Below are 20,576 nucleotides of genomic sequence, written 5' to 3'. Positions count from 1 at the left end.
CAGAATCCAGGCCGAGAGCCTTTAGCATTCTTACAAAAAAATCTCGGTAAAAAATTAGGAAAACGTTGTCCCTCTTTACTAAGAGTCCATTTCATTTCTTTTAAAGATTGTAGATATTTTTTGGGTTCGGCAAAAATGAAATACGATTTTCAAAATAAAGGAGAAACCGGGATTTTCAGAAAGAAAAAAACTATCATCTATAAAAAATCTAAAGTACTCCGTGCTCAGATACGGGACTGTCCTCTTTAATAAATTACGGACGGTCATCATGCTAATCCTACTACAAAATTGATACTTTATAATTCTAAGCTCCTTGCACACATGATACAAGGAAATAATATAGTTATTATTATGCATGTTGGTTGGACAGGAGTTTATTTATATTGAGGATTATGAGTTTTCACCGATAAATATTTATATCTACCTACTTATGTACAAGTAAAAAGTAAATCATAATTATTGAGGTATTATTAATTGATTATTAATATTGCATTTACCTATTGTAAAGATAATAATTATAGATATGTAAAAAAAATAATTGCATACTAGAAATTAGTTAGTTATAGTGTTTGCTCTCTGAATGTATAAAGAAATGTGATTATACCGCATGAATGTAGATCAGGTGTATTGGTGAATACGAAATCACGCATTCATTTTTATATACATTGTTCGTATAACTCTGCCATTTGGCATACCTAATATAAAACATAAGCTAGTCTAAAAAAAAGATTTGCATGTTATCATATTATAACAAGCAATTATTATATAAAACTAAATGAAGGACTCCGAGATTTTTTGACGTTTGTTATATAATGTATATTTACGACTTAAATGCTTTCTTACTAAACGTATTTCATGCAAAGATTGATAATGAAATGAAAAAAAAGGTAAATTAATTATTAAAAAAAGTGGCAAGTACTACAAGAATTTTATATTAGACATGTAGGTAGATAATGACTAACATAACAAACATAATATATATGTATTAGTATTACAACTATATAGCAGAGAAACAAGATATTTAATTTTTATATTTACTTTGTGTATTTACGGTCATTGATAGTTGCTTTCTTGATTGTATCACTACATTAGTAAGTAAGTAGGCTGTATAGGAAGTTAGGGAAAATATGATTTTTTCTCGAATCTATTTGTACCTACTGTCAACAATAAAATTATTACTGACTAAATCTCCTCGACCACAAAATGCCCCTAAACGTCTACGACGGCCGAGTAGCTTACGCGTCGGCTTATAATGTCGTGAGTCCCACGTTTGAATCACGGATCTGGCAAATATACATATTGTTTTCCAATATATATTGCATTGTAATTTGTTGAAAATATTTCGCGTAACCAATGACATATTTGTCACCTTGCGGGAGAGTAATACAAAAAATTGTAACTTGACGAGCGGCGGCGTGGTGGCGCAAGTGGTGAGATGTGAGTATTAATGTTTGAAATTACCGAAACCCTAGATATAATACAATAAAAAATTGTTATTCTGTATGAAGTTAACGCCACTGCCAGAGTTAAGAAGCGTTATATTTGACAGCTCTTACCTCGAAAAATTTTACTTTTGGAATACGCCTTAGAGTTTTTATTAGCATTTTCATTGATTTTGGAGTTAAATGTTATGTATAACCCTGCTGGTAGTCGGTAGTGTGAATAATGTTTGTTTGCTGATTTATATTTTAATGTGGGTTTTAAACTGCCACGCTGGTGTTAACAGATTATAAAGTGAAAGGAAAATCAGGCTGTAGTTTAATTGCTGTCACGTAGGTTATAATACCAGATGTAGATTTTTTGTATGCAAACTATTTTTATTTTTCTGTCTGGGGGCGTAGCTCAGATGGTAGAGCGCTCGCTTAGCATGTGAGAGGTACCGGGATCGATACCCGGCGCCTCCAAAAGACATTTTTATATACCTACATCTATTATTAAATTATATTTCAATCATTGAAATACATGGTTATGTGTGATCAATTAATCGTATGTGATGCCTAATTCTATTTTTAAGGGAAATTTTCTTTTGTATTAATGCTATTTTTTAATATGATTTTTTTTATCTAAATCAGTGATTCTTAACCAGGCCTTCGCTGAACCATGGGTTACTGCCAACTAAGTTTCGCTGGAATTCACAAAAACATATGGAGAATTAGGTCCAATACGGACCTTATTCCTATGTGGCCTCTAGGTAAGGGTTCCTCAAGATGTTAGAAAAAGTTTCGACAGCTCTGTCAACTAAAAAAGGTTGGACAATAAAATAAATAAATGAAAATATTTATTATGGCCAAATTATGGCAGTGAAAGAATAGTTATCCGGAGTAACTATTACCTACGTATATATATTTACATCCCATTATTTTTCACACCTTGATTTTTCCGAAGTTAATTTTTAAAGCATGAAATCGATCATAGCCCAAGTATTCAATTATAAGCATACGAATTTTGAATACCTAAGACTTCGATTTTTTGAAAATACAATGAAAGCTCCCCTTCTATCAATAGTTCCCGGGATTGCGGTAGTACCTAAAAATATAGTGGAATTATGGTCAATAGTGACGACGATTCTGTCTACACCAGGACCCTCAGCAATGAAGAGAAACGACTGGCAAGGTTTTCAGAAAATATAAAGAGCTCATAGGTCCAAGACCGACACTACCCACCCCACCATTGCTTTTCCCCCCCGTATATTTCAGTTTCTTCAACAAATATTTTAGGGTTAGCGAAACCATCCAAAATATCTACCAAAGAGATCGCTTAATTTTATTTGTATAAACAAATTAAACAGCAAACAAAAAAACAAATGTACAAATAATATTATTGCATGACAAATTTAATAAGTCGTATAAAATATGATAAGTGATAAGATACTTACAGCTGGTTAAGATTTACTTAAATTTATTTATATACCTACCTACTTAGACTTATCTATGTCATTAGAATATGTATGTAGCAACGTTTGCATTATTGTGACTAGATATAAATTAGAGCAACTGACAATGATCAATTATTATTTGATTCGATTTCTCTCTCTATAATCGGGGGCGTAGCTCAGATGGTAGAGCGCTCGCTTAGCATGTGAGAGGTACCGGGATCGATACCCGGCGCCTCCAACAGTTTTTTTTAATCGTTTGAACTGTTTATGAAATTATTATTTGAGAAAAGCGTCCTGTGTTGATTGGAAAGATGACGGCGGGTGGAGGAGGGTGTAAAATATCAAAATGCCAATTAATTTTGGCGAACATCATTAAATCCCTCATGGCACATCCATCTGTCCATCCATCTATAACCACCTCAGTTTGTCCGGCCAAGTCTCCATAATTTTTAAATCTATTTATTGTGACACTTTAATTTTTATTTAACATGCCAGTGGCAAAAAACCAGCGGACTACGTAACAGTATTGACAATATTTATACAAAAGCAGAGCAGTCAGAAGTGTAAATCGAGAAATCATAAAAAAGTACAAAAACTAAACTGACCTCACGCAAGCGGAATGATTTGGTTGAACACTTTTATGGCTGTCCCAAATTGGCATAACCATTGGCAGATAGTTCTGCACCTTGGGAAACAAACACTCGATGGTCCCGACTTCTAAAATATGTAGCTAGCTATCAGGAACACACATGTCAGTAGGTACTGCAGAGAATGGCAGAGTTTTCATTTAGACCGCGTGTGCTTACCTAAATCATGGGTACCGAGCTCGAATTCCGGGTCAAGCAAATTCACATGTTGTTTTTCCATGTGTGTTTGAACCTAATATGTTGAACAAGTGGCTAACAGCCATTTCTCGTAAAAACAAAGTCTGTTAATACAACCTCCACTCCGTGGAGGCTCAAATGAACATGGTGAAGTATTTAGTAAAGACTGGATAGATCCACATCGGAGAAGTGGTGTTTATTTGCTTCAGCGTGGAACTAGTCCGACAGTTGATCTAAATCAGACAGGCAGAAGTTTTATTACTAGGTTTAAAAAGCTCACATATAAGGACCGAATGCATGCTTGTAAAAATAAAAAAAGCTCCACTTAGTGTTGGCCCATATGATCTTCTTAGGGTAGAACATGGTAAAAAAATACGAAATTGTGAACTGTTTTATACGTTTAGTAATAAAAGCATTAGATGTATAATCAAAGTGGACCTTATAAATGCATAAACAATTTAGCAAAAAACTGCTCAAAACACATCATAAATATATTTTCCTGAGGATTTTTACACCTTGTAGAAAAATGATCCCCTATTTATATCGCTTTCCCCTGATCGACCCACATATTGTATAACATGTGAAAATAGATATTTGTATTTTCTTTAAAAATAGTAATCGCTTACGTTAATCTTGAAAGTTAGTCGTTAATTTCCAAAAATATCATCATTCTCATGTTTTTTGAGCGATTATTCAAATTACACAAAAATAATAGTAATTAAGTAGCTGGGCGAGCGACAGTGACGAATTTGGCCAGAAATTGTTGTTTACTAACTCACCTTATCGCACTTCTGGCTGAGGTTTCTTATCCTTCAATTCATCTAGTACAGCATGACCGTCATATCTTGCCCTCCAACGGGGGTGATCAGGTGGGCTGCCACTGGCCATTTTCAGGGGGGCACGACCTGACAGTGACGTACCCATGCGTTTATGGGAACAATGTCCTTATTCTAACTCTGATCGGTTTTCTTGAGAATGTAGACGAGGAAATAAACCCATAATGAAACTCCTTATACTAAATCCGTTCCAGGAAGTTGATCAATGAGTAAGTAGGTACAGCGGACCAATACAATGCATTTAATTTACATAATAATTATGTTATCCTTGAATCCAATTGGTAAAATAAGAAAAAAAAAATAGACGGACGTCAAGGTGCATGTGGAGTAACCATAATACCCAACTTTTTCATATTCTATTTTTACATTTATTAGGTAGGTATCATATCAGATGGCAAACTTTTAGTTGAATTCGTTTATAATGCAGGTAAAATATTCATTCACATATTATGCAATAATCTTTTGCGATAATTGATTTACTTATGAGGGCTTTGAAAATAAGAACGGCAGTGTCCATTTTGGGGAAATGTTGGCAAACCAATAAAAAAGTTAATTTTTTTCGTATAGGTACCTATAGTTTCTGAAAAAAGTATTCTTAAATGTTGTTTGTATACCTACTAATAACAGATATTATTCTAGAATACCTACCTTTTTTTCAGAAATTATAACCATAAGAAAGAACTACGGCGTTTTTATTGTCTAAAGATGTTGCTGTTGTTGTTATCAAGCCCCTCTTATGTTTTCGCCTGCATAGTTTTCAGTATATTACTGGAAAGTCAGATTACACACTATTCTTAAATGAGAAAATCTACCGAAAAACATGACACTCGACACACTATGTGGGTACTGGCACCTAATAAAATCTGATGGTTTTATTGTTGTAATTTGATACATTGATCGAGCCTCACGAGTCTACTCAGGACTTCTCGAGTATACCTATTATGAGATAATAAAGTGCAGCATTCACAAGGAAACATCAACTATAACTCTCTATAAAAATATGGAGAAGGAATATGTGTCTATATCACGGGTTTATTGGATAGCCTTGAATTGGAAAACGACACGTTAGTTAGAGACTATCTATTAAAATAAGCTTATTATTATTTGTAGGTATGTTAATCTGAAAAATTAATAAATTTAATCATAAAGATTTATTCATGTAGGTTTTAATATAATAATGTATATAAATCGCTATCGTAGATCACGTTTTATAGCGTTGGTAAGTATGAATCCTATGGTGAGGGGATAAGTCATATTTTTATAACGGGGTGTCCAATAAAAAATCAGGAGTGGGGTGTATTTCACCCACCCGGTGGCAGATTACGGCGAGAGACAAGTCAAGCGTTTCTTTAGTACAGGTAAAGTAATTACAACCGAACAAAGCCAGCCAATAACGGACTTCCCTCGGACTGAAGATTGTAGCAGTGCAGCGCGCGAAATAATTACCATATTATAAAATATAATAAGTGCATGTAATCATTATTTTGCACGATGTAAATATATATATATTTCTGTGAAGATAACGGTAAAAAAATTCACAGCGGACTGTGTTTTTTTTTTAAATTGAATCGATGGGGCCCAATATTTATAGGTACCTACCTATAGATACCTACGCTACTGCTTGCAGTTAATAATAACATTTAAGAAGAAACGGTAGCACAAGGTTTTTAAGTTTTTTTTGGGATAACCTATAAGTACGCTTTTCGTATAAATGTGATAATTAAGAACCTATATGAAAACTGATAATATTAATAATAGATAGGACTATAGGAGTATAGAATACATACCTACTTACTGCGATTCAATGTATTTGAGAATGTCTAAAAATTTAAATGTGGGAGAATAGTTTTTAGATAGAATTGGAGGGCCTGAACAACGTATCCTCGTAGGGAGAAGGTGTGATTATGAAAGAGGGTCGCAATCTAATTGTATATATAATCAAAAAAAAGTTTTATAACATTACAATGATAGGTACCTACCTATTCGTCAGTTTGGGTAAATAATATGTATATAGATTAGCTGCCCGGTACTTAACTGCTATCTATGAGTGCAAATGTCTTGTGAAGTGGGATTTAGGTACTATTTGGTATCTTTTTGACGTTTAGCAAACAGTTTCCCATTAGTTTGTAAAGAAGGACGGTCAACTGAGCAATATGGACATTTAATTTATTTAGTAACCCATGAAAGCAACAGTGTATTCATTTATTTTGAAACACTGTCATCCAGTATTCAGTAAAAATAATGTAAGTACCTATCTATTTCAGAATTTGAATATCCGAATCAAAATACAAAACAATTTTAATAATTTTACGATGCACATACTGTGACACAAAAAAGCTTGGAAGCATTTATTACCATATACTTAATTTTAATAGACATAAGCTTTCGATAAAACGGAAGCTCTGTGGTGAAATTATCGGTAATAATTAATTGACTGCCGAAAGGTAAATACAGTGTCAAAGTTTAACATTTGCCGTGTGACAAATTTACATAAAAAAGCAATATAAGAAGGCCTCCGTGTGTCGTGTGTCATAAAGAACCCCGTGCGGCCGATTGCGTCACCTGTTCCACAAACATTAATCATACACAATAATGATAGCTTTTTTCACCGGGGAATGTGTGAGCGGCCTGCGGCATGTCTTTCGGACCGCCCTGTAGCGTGATCGACCCACCCACCGCCACCCTCTCACCCCCCGAGACCCAATTCTCGGACGGGGGCAGGGGGGATGTCGTGAGCTCTCGATGCTTTTGTTTGGACACTGGGTTTACAGGTTTAATGGTCTAATGGCGACAGTAAAGATTTTCTAGCGACTATGATATCACGCTAGAAAAGAAATCTTAGAAATGCTGAAATTTTATTAATCGTATAAAGAATATAATATCTCATAATCTTTTATTAACAGGTATCTAGATTAAAATAAGACAGGGGTGTGAAACTATTTTTATCAAATAAAGCTGTGTGTACTTGTAGTGAATGAATGCTAAATAGTTACAATGTATTCGCGTACAACAAAAAGAACCAGTAATAAAAAATATCATAATATACTTTCTACATAGATTCAATAGTCATTTTGGTATATTATTATGTAATTGACGAAAAAATTTCTTAGCTACAGTCAATCATTTAGTACCTACCAACTTATGTAGGTATATACATATAATTCTGCTTGGGTTGTTTGCCATATTCATTTATATGAAAACCGTATTTATAGTTTTATTGTGTAGTTAGGTACTTACCTATCATTTTAAATAACTAAAAGTAGAGGTAGGGTGATAAGGTTGGTTAACCATAATGCGAAAGTGTATCTTTCAAAATGCTTACGATTTGAATCGACATCAAATACGTATAATATAATGCATTTATATAACATATTTACCAATATTAATTGCTGTGTATACCAATAATGGAAAATGGAACCACCTTATTTTTGCTTTGTAAAAAGGTTAAATTTTTCGATATACCTAACCACGTTATCTCTCTATTTGACTATTACCATTAGCATACTCTCCTCGAAGAAGTGACTGTTTTAGGTACATATTATGTAATCTTCTTAGCATGTAAGACGCCACAGGGATTGGATTAGGCGTTAGGATTCAGGGGACAGCAAAATACCCGTAAAAAATATGCAACATATCGTCGAAGGGAGGCATTCACCAAAGGGTGGCAAATCAAAAAATTCTCTCAAAATAGTAATATTTATTTTATTCTTAAGCGTTTGAAATTGCCAAACTTTGACTAATATAATAATTACCTATACCTAATAGTTGTATGAAAAATAGGTAAGTACGCAAAATTTCAAAAATGTTATGGGTCAGTCGGTATCTTTAGTTTACTTTACATAATATACCTACTTATTAATACTTATGCACAAAATCTTCCTGAACAAATATGACTGTTAAATGGGTACCTAATATGTACAATAAAACTATAAAATTATAAATTGCATTATTTCACGTATTTATTTCATTGGAAGTAAAAAATAGTCGTCAGGGGTGCAGTTTTCCCTTCATGTTATTAAACATTTTTCAAAAATTGTGAATAATATTTTCGCTGATTCATTCCGTCGATCGATACAATATGTCGATAATTTGAAATTACTTCGCTTTACGATACGACATAGGAACAACTTTGAAATTCAGAATTTCATATTTTTCAAATATAATTTGGTGGCCGCGCGGCTGAAGCGTTGGACTATAACTCCGTGTGTTCCAGGTTCGAATCCTGAGTCTGGCAAGTACACATATTGTTTTTGAATTTGTGTGTGAGTCAGGGTATGGACCTAATAGGTTGAGCAAGCGGCTGACATCGATTTCTTGTAAAAAACAAAATCTGTTAACTCATTTAGTTCTAACACCACGACTGGCGCGTTTGGAGCAGTTGGCCATTAGATATAATTAACGTGTAATTAAAAGATTGTGTTACAAACCTCTACTCTGTGAAGGCCCATATGATCCTATTAGGATCGGACACGGTCGAAAAAAATATATATACTTAGATATTTGTGTGAGATTTTTCATTTATAGTGTTCAAAATATTTTTAAATTTTGGGGGACGGCGATTTTGGGTTGGCACCCGGGTAGCAGCCATCCTTCGTAAGGTCTTGAGCCGCCATTTGATGTTTAACCCTTAGACTGCTACGCAACGATATATCGTTGTTTTTGATATTGGCCACAACGATCGTCGTTTTGCATTTGATGCCTGAAATGTTAAGTTAATTTTGGAACATACTACTGCTTTAGCGGTATGAAACATTTTTGATATATTTAGTTTTATTGTTGTGTAATATAACTTGATTTATATATGTTTTGTGACTGTGTAGGGTTAGAACTTATAACAATTGTATTTTTTTCATCGCATCAGCATTTTTATAATAAAAGCATTAATTTCAAATACAAATTTCAGTTTACAATATAAACAAATTTTGTTTTTTATTTGTTTACAGTCAAATTCTGTGTGGATTGACAATTTTTTATTTAATATTATACATTTGAAACAGTGGGAAAAGTATTTTAGAACAGTGTTTCCCTAAAAATACTAAAGATTATACTAAATTAATTAATACTAACCTACTTATTTTTAATTTACTAAAGTAAAATACACGGATCGTGACTCCCTGAAGGGACCGTAGATTTTCTATTAAATTAAAGTGGATTTATAGTATTTATACTATATAAAAAAATTTCATTTATAAAAAAAATAATGAAATAAAAATCATTTGCAATATTTTAAATGTTCCGATAAGCAAACACCATTAAGACCTCTTTCACAACCAATTGTTTTCAATAGCTGTTAAAAATAAAAACTCGATAGTTCGTTTCGCTCGCACACGTGGTCGTCAGTATGATAGAGCGAGAAAGAGAATTTCAATTAATTTTAAAGGCAGACGATGCGGGGAATATCTAATGGCCTCATTATCTATTCAAAACGATAAACTAATTACAAAACGTGATTTCACAATATTCCGATTTCGCAGAATTAATTAGAGTTGTAAGGTGTCTAAAAATAATACAATACTTTAATTTATTGACAATTATTGGTAGCAATCTTCGACCGGATTTTGCACAACATCGTAGCAGCCAAAGGGTTAAAATATAGCACTAGTTAATTATGTAACAAGAATTTTATATTGATTATTTACATTACATTCGTTGAAGTATGCATTTTTTTAAGATTCGGTTATTTACTGACGAAGTACCCGTCTCATCTGTTTCATGGAAAACCACCATAGCTTTATAACTCGATTAGATTAATGCGGGCAGGTACCTAACACCTACACATCTTTTATTAACACGAAAAGGAGTGCTATATTATTTCGAAATAACAATTCAAACTATTTTGGGCAAGCATGCATTGTGCTTTATTTAAGGTAGGTACGTTAATAAAAAAAAAATTGTAGGCTTCCTCTAATCTGAAATTCTTCAAGTATAAAGCTGGAATCAGATAAAAAGAAGGCTTAGTCAGTGGAATGTATTGATTCGTGTGTATTTTGAAGCAAAGTCATAAAATCCGAAACATCATAAGGGGAGGGAGGATGGGGAGGGTGTGGGATCGTGGAAGAGCTGCACGCGACACGCGGGCCGGGGACAGGGGACAGGAGGGAAATTATGAAATATGTCGTGGTCAAAGTCGTAGTCTTGGCGCAGGGGAGCTTAAAGACGTTTCAGGAAAATGATCAATGTCATTATATTACTTATAGCATTTAGATTCTTGTGGGTGTAATAATACGATATTTATAATGACAAATTAACCCAGTGTTCATTCGCTAAACAACTTTTACGTATGTAGGTACTTAAGATGACATATTATCTACATGGCGAAAGCCTGAAACTCTAAAGTGATAAAATATTACAGATTTATAGAATGTGGGCGAACATAATATTTTACGAAGATTGGTCGAGTTGTAAGCCGTTCGTTCAACATTCGTTTAGGATTTTAAGGAATGGAAACATTACTTACATAATTATTTACTTAGGTACTAATTTGTATAAGCTGGCGTTATATGCTACTCAGTTCAATGGCCGACTACACAATCGTCCTCAAAGAACGTCTGTCCTGAGCTCTCTCTCTCCAGCCGGTTACACTCCGTCTATCTACGGTCCTCTTAATGTTATTTGCCCATTCCTTCCGGGGGTGGCCCTGAGACCGAGTGCATACTAGGGTTAATTCAAGTCGTAACACTGAATTGAGAATTACGATGGTAGATTGATTATCTTCGGATGCGATGCGCAATAAAATTATTACCATTTATTTCAATTTGAAACAATCATCATTATCTATAAATAGTTTACGATATTTGATTCAAAGTATGGTCAATAACTAGCACTACCTACTACTATCGAAGTTAGCAGTTTCGTGTATTGGCCTACTTATAGTGGGTCTTGGGTTACTTCATAAGTCTTATGGCATCTAACAACGTGACTGGACCATCCAAGTATTTGTTCCCTCTCTAGAGAAATTAGCTGAATTGGGCATAAATTGTTTGACCAGCCCAGTGTTCGTGCAGATGTGCCACCTTTAGGTTTTGTTAACGGATCCAAGTATTCTTCGGAGAAATTTGTTTTCGAATAGGTATCAATACATACTTGTATAACCATATTTCGTTTCTTCGTTAGACTTTAGGCTTCACACTTGTACAGAATTATCGCTTTCACATACCTACTCGGAAATTAGTTTTCCTGGGCAGCATTGGACTCTAATAAACTCTTCGCTATAACGCTGCATTTCTACTCTTTAGTACTTCTTTGCTGGCGGGTTTGAGGTTCGTCTTGTTATTTTTGGAGATGTAGGCTCCCATGTAGCTGCCCAACAACCCACCTACTTAAAAATAGAGGTGCTTTATATCGAATTGGCAATCAAATTTTTTCATATGTACCTACCTATAATTTCCAAAACATCCTTAAGTAGTAGGTACTTGGTCTTCTCAATGGAAACACCAGTAGAAAAAAAGGAAGAATTTTAGAAAAAATCTCGTTCTCAATGACGATACAAAAGTGTTTATGTCTACTTCTATTCTACATTATACACTGTACGGTGAGTTCGATAATAATATTTATGTATTATCAAAAAGCTGGATAATCTTTCACAGCACAAATAAATTACTGATTTTTCTATTTTTTTTACGGAGATAAAACATTATAGAAAAGGTCAATAAAAACATATATCTTCATCATAAAAGAAAATATCATCATCAACTACACTATAACCAAATGTGAGTCTTGAAATTCTCCAGGAAACATCTCCACTCCCAATCTCACTGACGAAAATTCTTTCCACTGCTTTAATGCCATGGGTGCTGTGACCCTTTCTACACAGTCAAGCCGCGGAAGTCTTGTTTCCGAACATTTTTTCTTCTCTAATGGGCTTTGGAATGATTAGTTGTTTTACCTATATTATTGAGACATACGAAACATCGGGGGATTATTATATAACGCTTATAGTACGCGGTTATACCCACTTCCAATAAAAGAAAACAGTTGTAGGTAGGTAGAATATACGCTTTATAATTCTGCACTTTTTTGTTTTTACTACACTGGTTGTCTGATTAACTCGCATAAAATTAGTTCAAATGATATTCACTTGTATTACCTGATATATGAATATGTAGTAATAAGAAAATAAATAACATGTAAGCACATAATATTTTTAGAATAAGTACCGCTATCACTTACATCATTTTCATCCTAGAGATTTCAGAGTGCAAAGTTATGAAGTGGCAACTCTACAGCAATAGAGATTGAAAATGAAAAGTGTTTTTGTTGCACTTTTTTCCATTATGAATGACGTCATTTTGATTCCGGTGTCTATCTCTGATGTGGATTTGAATTAATCCAGGCGTTATAAAATTGAGTCGACACGGGAGAGATAGGCATCTGGTGGCTGTCGTAGGTACAATGAAACCCCCTCAGTCCAGGCGTTCGTGCCGGAGGTCTCAGGACAGCGGGAGGGTAATTGCCTCTTTCTTGCCCGCTTCCTTATGGTCACGTAATGAGCCCTCAACCTATTGCCCGGTGTCACTCCCTCTCTTACAATTCACCCCCGACTTTGAATAGCCTCTCCACTTTCCAGTGGCGTGTAAAATACATGTAAACAATGTTTACACATATTTGTTTCCCGGAGACGTAAAAAAAACAACAATATCTTTGTATTTATGAATGTACCTACGTGTGAAGAAACCTTAATAGGTAGGTACATTATGATAAGTAAAAATCAGAATAAATAATCAAATCCTAACATTTTTAACAGATTCAGCATTTACGTACTTAATTCGTAGTAATTTTGTTTACTATAAATAATACAATAACGCACGTTGTACATATACAGCAATAATCTTTGTAAGGGTGACTAAACAGGGATGAACTCATTTTATAAAAAATCCTTCATTTTCAATAAGAAACAGTCTCATATTATCATGTCGTATGGATAGTTTTTTAGCACTCCATTGCAGCATTTGAAATGAAAAATTAAAAAGTATTCCTATCTACTTGGAGGTGTACCTAATTAAAGAATTAGTTTAAAGCTATAGGTACTTAATTAATATAAAATGAATGTCCGGGTTCGAGAGGATTTTTTTTCTAAAACTTTTATCACAGACAAATCTATATTATATAGGTACTTAGGTACCTACCTAGGTCGAGCAATAAGAGTACAGACCCGGACAGTAAATGATGTGCGTTCAAATCTCAATCGCTCAATCCCTTTTCTAGATTTTTAGAATAGGTAGGTAGGTATATTTGTGAAGTTTTTCAATAATGATTTTTTTCCGGCTGCTTTTCTACCAACCACCAACTACTTACATGGTCACAGCCATGATCTCTTCTGGGAAATAGCTGTTTCGTCGTGTCTGGTTTGTCATGCAACACTAGCGAATGATGCAATACGCTCCACAAAGACATAGGCACCTACCTATACATTTTCAGTGATGCGTTTTTGAAAAGTTATTTTATTGTGAATCATTGTTTTTTTTCGCTCTCTGGTGAGAATAATATTTGCTATACTATATTAGATAGGCATTACATAGTAATTTTTCAATTTAAATCTCATGTTGCGAAGGTCCTGTATTCAGATTTGTATGTTCTCAATTTTGTTCATTTTAATAATTACATAATAAGAATTCAGTGTACCTACTCGTATTCAGTATTGAATAATACTAAAAGAAAAAAAAGTATGGACGTTTGATGAAATTTAAACTTTCCTAACACCTTCGATACGATAATGCCCAATGCTATGGCTGAATAACATCAACTGAATGTATTGATCATCTAATTCTAATATTATAATTTAAAGTCAAAACTGTACCTACTTAAGTAGGACATTTTGATAATCGTGTTGTAGTTGAGGGTAGGGTACGCTACTGTATCACCTTTGTCCTCTGCAAAGCTAGCGTGGACATTCGAGCGGAGGACGCATTCATTAGCTAGAATGCGTTAATTCTTTCCTGGTTTTATTATTCGACGACGATTTTCGTTTAAAATTAACTTTTCGTTTTAAAACAAAGTGCCAACTATAAAACTTTATCGCTGAGATTATTCGAAAAATTTGCGATAGGCCGGTGGGAATCGTTTTATTGCAGCATTCAAGCGATAGGTAGGTACTTTGGAAGGTACTTTCTTTTACAAAATTCGGCTACATTTTTCTCTTTAACGTTTATTTTAAAATTTTAGGCGTCGAAATTTCACTATGAAACGAAATTACTAAATTATTATAATTAAATATAGGTACTATAAGTATCTATCTATATACCTATACATATACCTGGGCTGAATTGGTTTGAATTAATTAGGGCTAGATATGTAATAAAGTTTATGAACGTTAGCTGAAAGAATATAGCCGTTACCATAATATTTATGAAAACTTATAATTGCTAAAACTCAATACCTATTAACCAAAATAAATCTTGTGATTGGTGTTCTCTTTGGGACACAACCGGTACAACTTTTGAAGGGCGTTCGTTTCTTTATCGTTACGCCATGGCATGTGACTGAAAGGTGTAGAAAATCCTACGGTGGAAAAAAATATGTATTTAAAAAAAATATAAGTATTGATTCATATTTTATTTTTAATTAATATAGGTAGGTAGATACCTAGAATATTATTTTATTAATAGAACTTTCTCCACCTCTCCACAACACATCACCACATTTGCCATGGATACCACGATTATTTTTATACAAGGCTTGTAATACAAAATAAATATCGACTTAAAGAACTGGTAGGTGAATTAGGTACTTTACTACTCACCTGTAGGTACAACATCGTATGGTTTCTTTTCTTTTTCAGAAAGCTTCTTTGTCTCCAGTCGAATTGTAACAGGACAACATGTATGATTTCTCTTTGGCAGTGTGTTTCAAAAGAAAGTGTGACTTTGTTCGAACAAAAGGAGAGTTGCCACCTCTGCCGTTGTTTGTTGCCCTGATACGTATTCAGTATTCACAACTTGCTCCTGTGGAATCTTGTAGGGGCGCCACAAACTATTTTCACAACAATTCAAAATGACCATTAAAATTATGTTAGTTTTTTTTTTCCAACGATGTCCGATCCTAATATGATCATATGGGCCTCCACAGAGTAGAGGTTTCTATTAACAGATTTTGTTTTTTACGAGAAATGGATGTCAGCCACTTGCTCAACCATCCATACCCTGACTCGCACACAAATTGAAAAACAATATGTGTACTTGCCAGACCCAGGATTCTAACCTGGGACCCACAGCGTTATAGTCCAACGCTTAAGCCGCGCGGCCACCGTGGGTGTGTTTACTTGATGCAAAATTTTGTTTGGAAACAATTGTCAAAAATCTCATATCCTAACTTTCGTTATATTATGTAAAAAATACTTAAAATACCTATATTGGTACTTATATACTTATAGTAACACTTTGTGTCACAAAATGAGTGTTTTTAATTCACATTCAAGCGTTTCCAATAAGATTTCCATTTGAATATGTAGGTATGTAGTAGTCACTTTTTGAAATGTTCAAATTTATATACCTAAATAGTTATTTATTACAGTATCTATTATACTACAGTTATTATTATAGAATCATAATTTTTAACGATAATTATCTAACATACTATCAAGGCCAGGCCTACATGGCATTGTGTAATTAACACTTACTTATTTTATATAAGAAAATAATATGTAGGTATCCACACATTTTTGGACCTGGACTCTTACAAAGATCCCCAGAATGCGCCCAATATTTAGCCCGTTCGCACATAGCAAATCATCTCGACTGAGACATGGTCATACATCGACACAGCCGGAAATGTTGCAAGTCTCTTTAATTCAAACATAAAAGACGTCATGCGGCTAACCGAAACAAAGAAAAAGGCAGCTTCTGCACATGTACCGATATTTTTATCATTTTGCAACTGGCAATAAGCAGATATTTTCTATTAAAAATGTCACACCAATACCTACTAGGTATATGCGGGAGTTACGCAGTTACACATGCTTTTTGAAAACTAACAAAATCACATCGGAAAATTCAATTTGTTGCAGACGAAACAAATTATTATGTACGATCGGGACTTACTATAAATAGAGCTGTTAGGTTTTCTGCTAAATACTTAAACATTTTGAAATATGATATTGTAGGTGAGTAAATAAAATGTTCTTTTTTAATTGTAATTATTCCAGAATTCCGCTGGATTAGTTTGAAATCAAAAATATGTATTTATACATTACACTGATTTTGTACTGTTTGATTTTAAACTGTCATTTTTAGATACTTTTTTCCACAATTTGTAGGTTAGTTACCTTCTGCATAAATGTGTTGATATATTATTACATCAATGTCATCAATCGTCTCATACTAACTTGACTGTTTTGGAAATTTCTAATACCTAATATATACCTAGGTACCAAATTTTGTGGTTTTGCATGGAAAGTAGGTAACATGAACTAAAATAAAACAACATAATATCATGCAATAATCCACACATTTTAGTCACTTTTGTATATTTTGATTTTAGTTGAATTATTGACTGAAAAGAAAACTAGCTATGTATAATATACGTATGTAGATTATTCGGAATTTGATATATTTACTTATCTATATAACTATGTCTATATAACCGACATAAAGTCTACAGGGTGTAATAATAATAAAAACTCGTAAGTCAGGACAGATAACCTGGAAAATCGCTAATTAGATTTGAAATTTTCCGAAAACAAAAAAATGTAGGAAAATATTTTCTCCACGTTAGTTGCGATAAGATTGGCAACCCTACACGGATTGTTCGTTGTTCGCGCGTTCAATCGCTTTGTTCCACTTCTATTTTATTTCTATCGTTCTTGTATCGGTCCCTTGTAATGCTTCTGACGTTTGATGTTTCAATCTAACGTACCACCATTCAATCGGAATTTCGCATTTTATACTTATTATTTGTAGTGCCACTATTTGTATTCAAAATTAACTAAGTGATCAGGTGTCTATAAACAATTATAAAAAACCTTTTTTAATCAAAAGTGTCATGCAGTAAATAAACATATAGTGTTAAAATATTATGTACACTATGTACAGAATGCTACGAAATAGTTGGCCGTAAAATTTAAGAATAAAATCTGAGAATATCGTGCATTTTTTTGATAACAGTAGATTCGTCACACTCACACAATATATAAGATACCAATGTAAGTAATAGCTAGCACCCGTGTAACAATGTTTTAAAGTTGGGCTCTGTTTATTACTTAAGCCATAAATCGCAAAAAACACAAGGGGCGCAGAATGTCCTAAAATATTACCAATATTGAATGCCCGTTTCGTTTAAGTGAGTAAGTGTTTATGAAACATAAGTTGCGTTTGAAAATAAAATATTCTTCAACACTCGAGATTCAAAACTTACAGAATGTAACGTATTTCCCATTATTTCTGTGTTCCCTGGTCATACTACTACCATGCCAGGCAATGCAAATGTCATAAAATAACTTGCCTCGTTTTTAATCAATCTATGCTCCATGCTTGGTTAGTAGGTAGGTATTCCTACTTAACGAAATGATGACAAAAAGGCGACCATGTCCTCGCCCGAGAAGAAAGCGTCACAGAGTGAAGAAATTAAGTAATATTTTATTTACATAACGATATAACTATCAAGAATAATCCTTGGTGGAAAAATAATATATTTTTTTATTAAGTAGGTAAGTACCTGCCTAATACAAACAAATTTTATAGCCCGTTTCAACTAAGTACCTATAGAATTAAAATCCAATATCTACCTACTTGATTCATCGATTAAGATAATAATTTATTGTTAACAGATAGTTTTGAAAAAGCTCAGAAATATCCTATCTACCTGTCTACTTCTTAGGTATAGAAATTAATTGGGTTATAAATCTGCTCTAACCCTGTGCTCACACGTCTGGTGGATAATTGTGGTGACTTTATCATAACGCACGTACTTAGGTACATAAATACCACGTAGGAATCTAGGGATACAGGAATTAAATATTTGTATGAGAATATTGACGTCAAAATCGATAAAATGAATTATTTAGTGACACGGTATGTAAGACAAATACGATATTTGTAATATTTTTCCAAGGTCGGACAATTTTAAAGACACTTTTTGATTCATACACATTTATTTCTATTTAGACAAACTAAAATTCCAATGTAGTGGCTGGGCGTGTTCCTCTTTCCTACCTGCGCACACCCACATTAAAACACACCCTTAAATTACATCCGTCTCGTTTTGTAAAATATATTTTTCCACCGGGTTCAGCGGGAACGTACGTCTGATCTTGTTCGAATATATCGCGGTGAAAACGCACGTACTCGATTCATTTGTCGCCTTCTTTGCGGTATTATTTAAGCGTTTTTCTCGAAAAACGTACGTCTACGACGTGTCTACGGTCAAGAGTGAGACAGGTGACAAATTATCCTTGGACTGTGCTTCCTCTTTTGTCCGCGCGGAAAGAGAAACGAAGAAAAGAAATAGAAATATATTTGAAGAATTCAGCTGTCAAAAGCGTCGAAGAGAATATCCGAAAGAACGCTATTGTATTTAAAATATTCCGTTTCGTTCTCATAAGAATCATATTCTGAGTAAAAAGGACGGATATGTTTTTCGTAGAAAGAGTTTCCGATTTACGAACAATCAACGTCATAGTAGAATGTATGCAAATGAGTATATTTGCGCAGTATAACTTTACACGACTTCAGCGACTTTTCCACAAGACCGCAGGGAACAAAATGGCTTGACTATTGTTAAATGGATACAGTTTTAAAAATAAAATCCTCGTTTCAGTCAGGGACAGCCGCCGTGAAAAAGAGATAGACGCGTTGCTCACGAGAAAGAGTTTGTCTTACCAACATCATGAAACTTAAGCAAGGTGAGTATGCAAATGTGCGTATTTACAAAAAACAGTGGTATACCATTTACGAGTATAGGGTCAATTTCATTAGAGGCTAAAATCCGAGATCACACGATCGCAAGGGAAGATTAAAGTCGCGTTGTTTATGTATGCAAAGGTAGATTTCTTATTGGGAGCCGGTGAGTGAGTGTAGGTGAACAACAATCGCAGCGAGTTTGTGGCGGAGGAAGGATTGACGGAGGAGCATCACATGACAGTAGTCCTCGCTCTGATTGGTCGGTCATTAAGTTTTCGTGCTCTTATCACTTGCGTCTTTTATCGGAAAAGTGAGGCAAAAATAATAATAGCCAAAGATCGTCATTCTGTCAGTGTGATCGACTTCGCGGACGCCTGCTCGCTTTAAATCGAATACGTTTTTAATTATTACTCGTGTTATTTAAGTGTACCTAATTAAGAGTGCCATCATTTTTTAAAAATACATTGACATTACTTATTTGCTTGAATAAAAACCATATTATAATTATCGAACGTACTACTTCCATTCATAGTTAACATAAACGTCAGTGTATTTGTTATTACCCTTCATTAAATTGGTACTGAAGAATTAATGCGGGAAAAAGTTTTAATTTAAATCTGTTGGTGCAATATAAGGACACTTATGTAAAAATAAATTAAACAAATAAAAACTTATTTTAAAATTGGTGGTTTCATGCCATATCAATAAGGTTTATTGTAGGTGATAATTATTAACATTTGATTCACCTGACTTCACAATACTTCAAATAATAACCTTAAAAGATCACTCGCCGGACAGTAATCGCCCAAAATTAGACAATAGAATATTAGTGTATATAGGTCGAAATCGCATATAAAAATAACAAATTATATGGAAAGACTTATTTATCGAGAAGCTGTGCAGCATCATCTTTAAAAACGGCAAACTTGCGGAAGATGAGGTTTAAACCAGTCGCCAGAAAGCTACCAGCACAGGGTAAGTTAATATTACTAGATGAATAATATTAAACCTGATTAAGTAAACTGACATAATATTGTCTTGTCTACATAACTATTTTCTATAAAAAAAATATTTATTAAATTTACATAAGTTTTAAGTCTATTATAGATGTCATTCAAATATATATACTTACTTAAGTAAGTAGGTACTTATATTTATTCTAATAAAATTATAAATAAATGTCCAAAAGCACATTACACAACAATTCTAG

The 20,576-nt window shown here is 33.7% G+C and overlaps 2 non-coding genes across 2 annotated transcripts; both read left to right on the top strand.

Moving 5' to 3' along the window:
• Positions 1–1,831: 1,831 nt before the first annotated feature.
• On the top strand, positions 1,832–1,904 carry TRNAA-AGC (transfer RNA alanine (anticodon AGC)). The gene has a single exon. It is a non-coding gene; the product is annotated as a tRNA-Ala (tRNA).
• Positions 1,905–3,040: 1,136 nt separating this feature from the next.
• On the top strand, positions 3,041–3,113 carry TRNAA-AGC (transfer RNA alanine (anticodon AGC)). Its single transcript has one exon. It is a non-coding gene; the product is annotated as a tRNA-Ala (tRNA).
• The last annotated feature ends 17,463 nt before the right edge of the window (positions 3,114–20,576 follow it).

The sequence above is a fragment of the Rhyacophila brunnea genome, unplaced genomic scaffold, assembly GCF_057557595.1.
Source record: "Rhyacophila brunnea isolate RB1 unplaced genomic scaffold, BYU_Rbru_1.0 scaffold_3, whole genome shotgun sequence".
NCBI classification, from domain to species: domain Eukaryota; kingdom Metazoa; phylum Arthropoda; class Insecta; order Trichoptera; family Rhyacophilidae; genus Rhyacophila; species Rhyacophila brunnea.
Note: the sequence above shows the minus strand (reverse complement) of the source record. Positions and strands in the feature narration are given on the sequence as shown.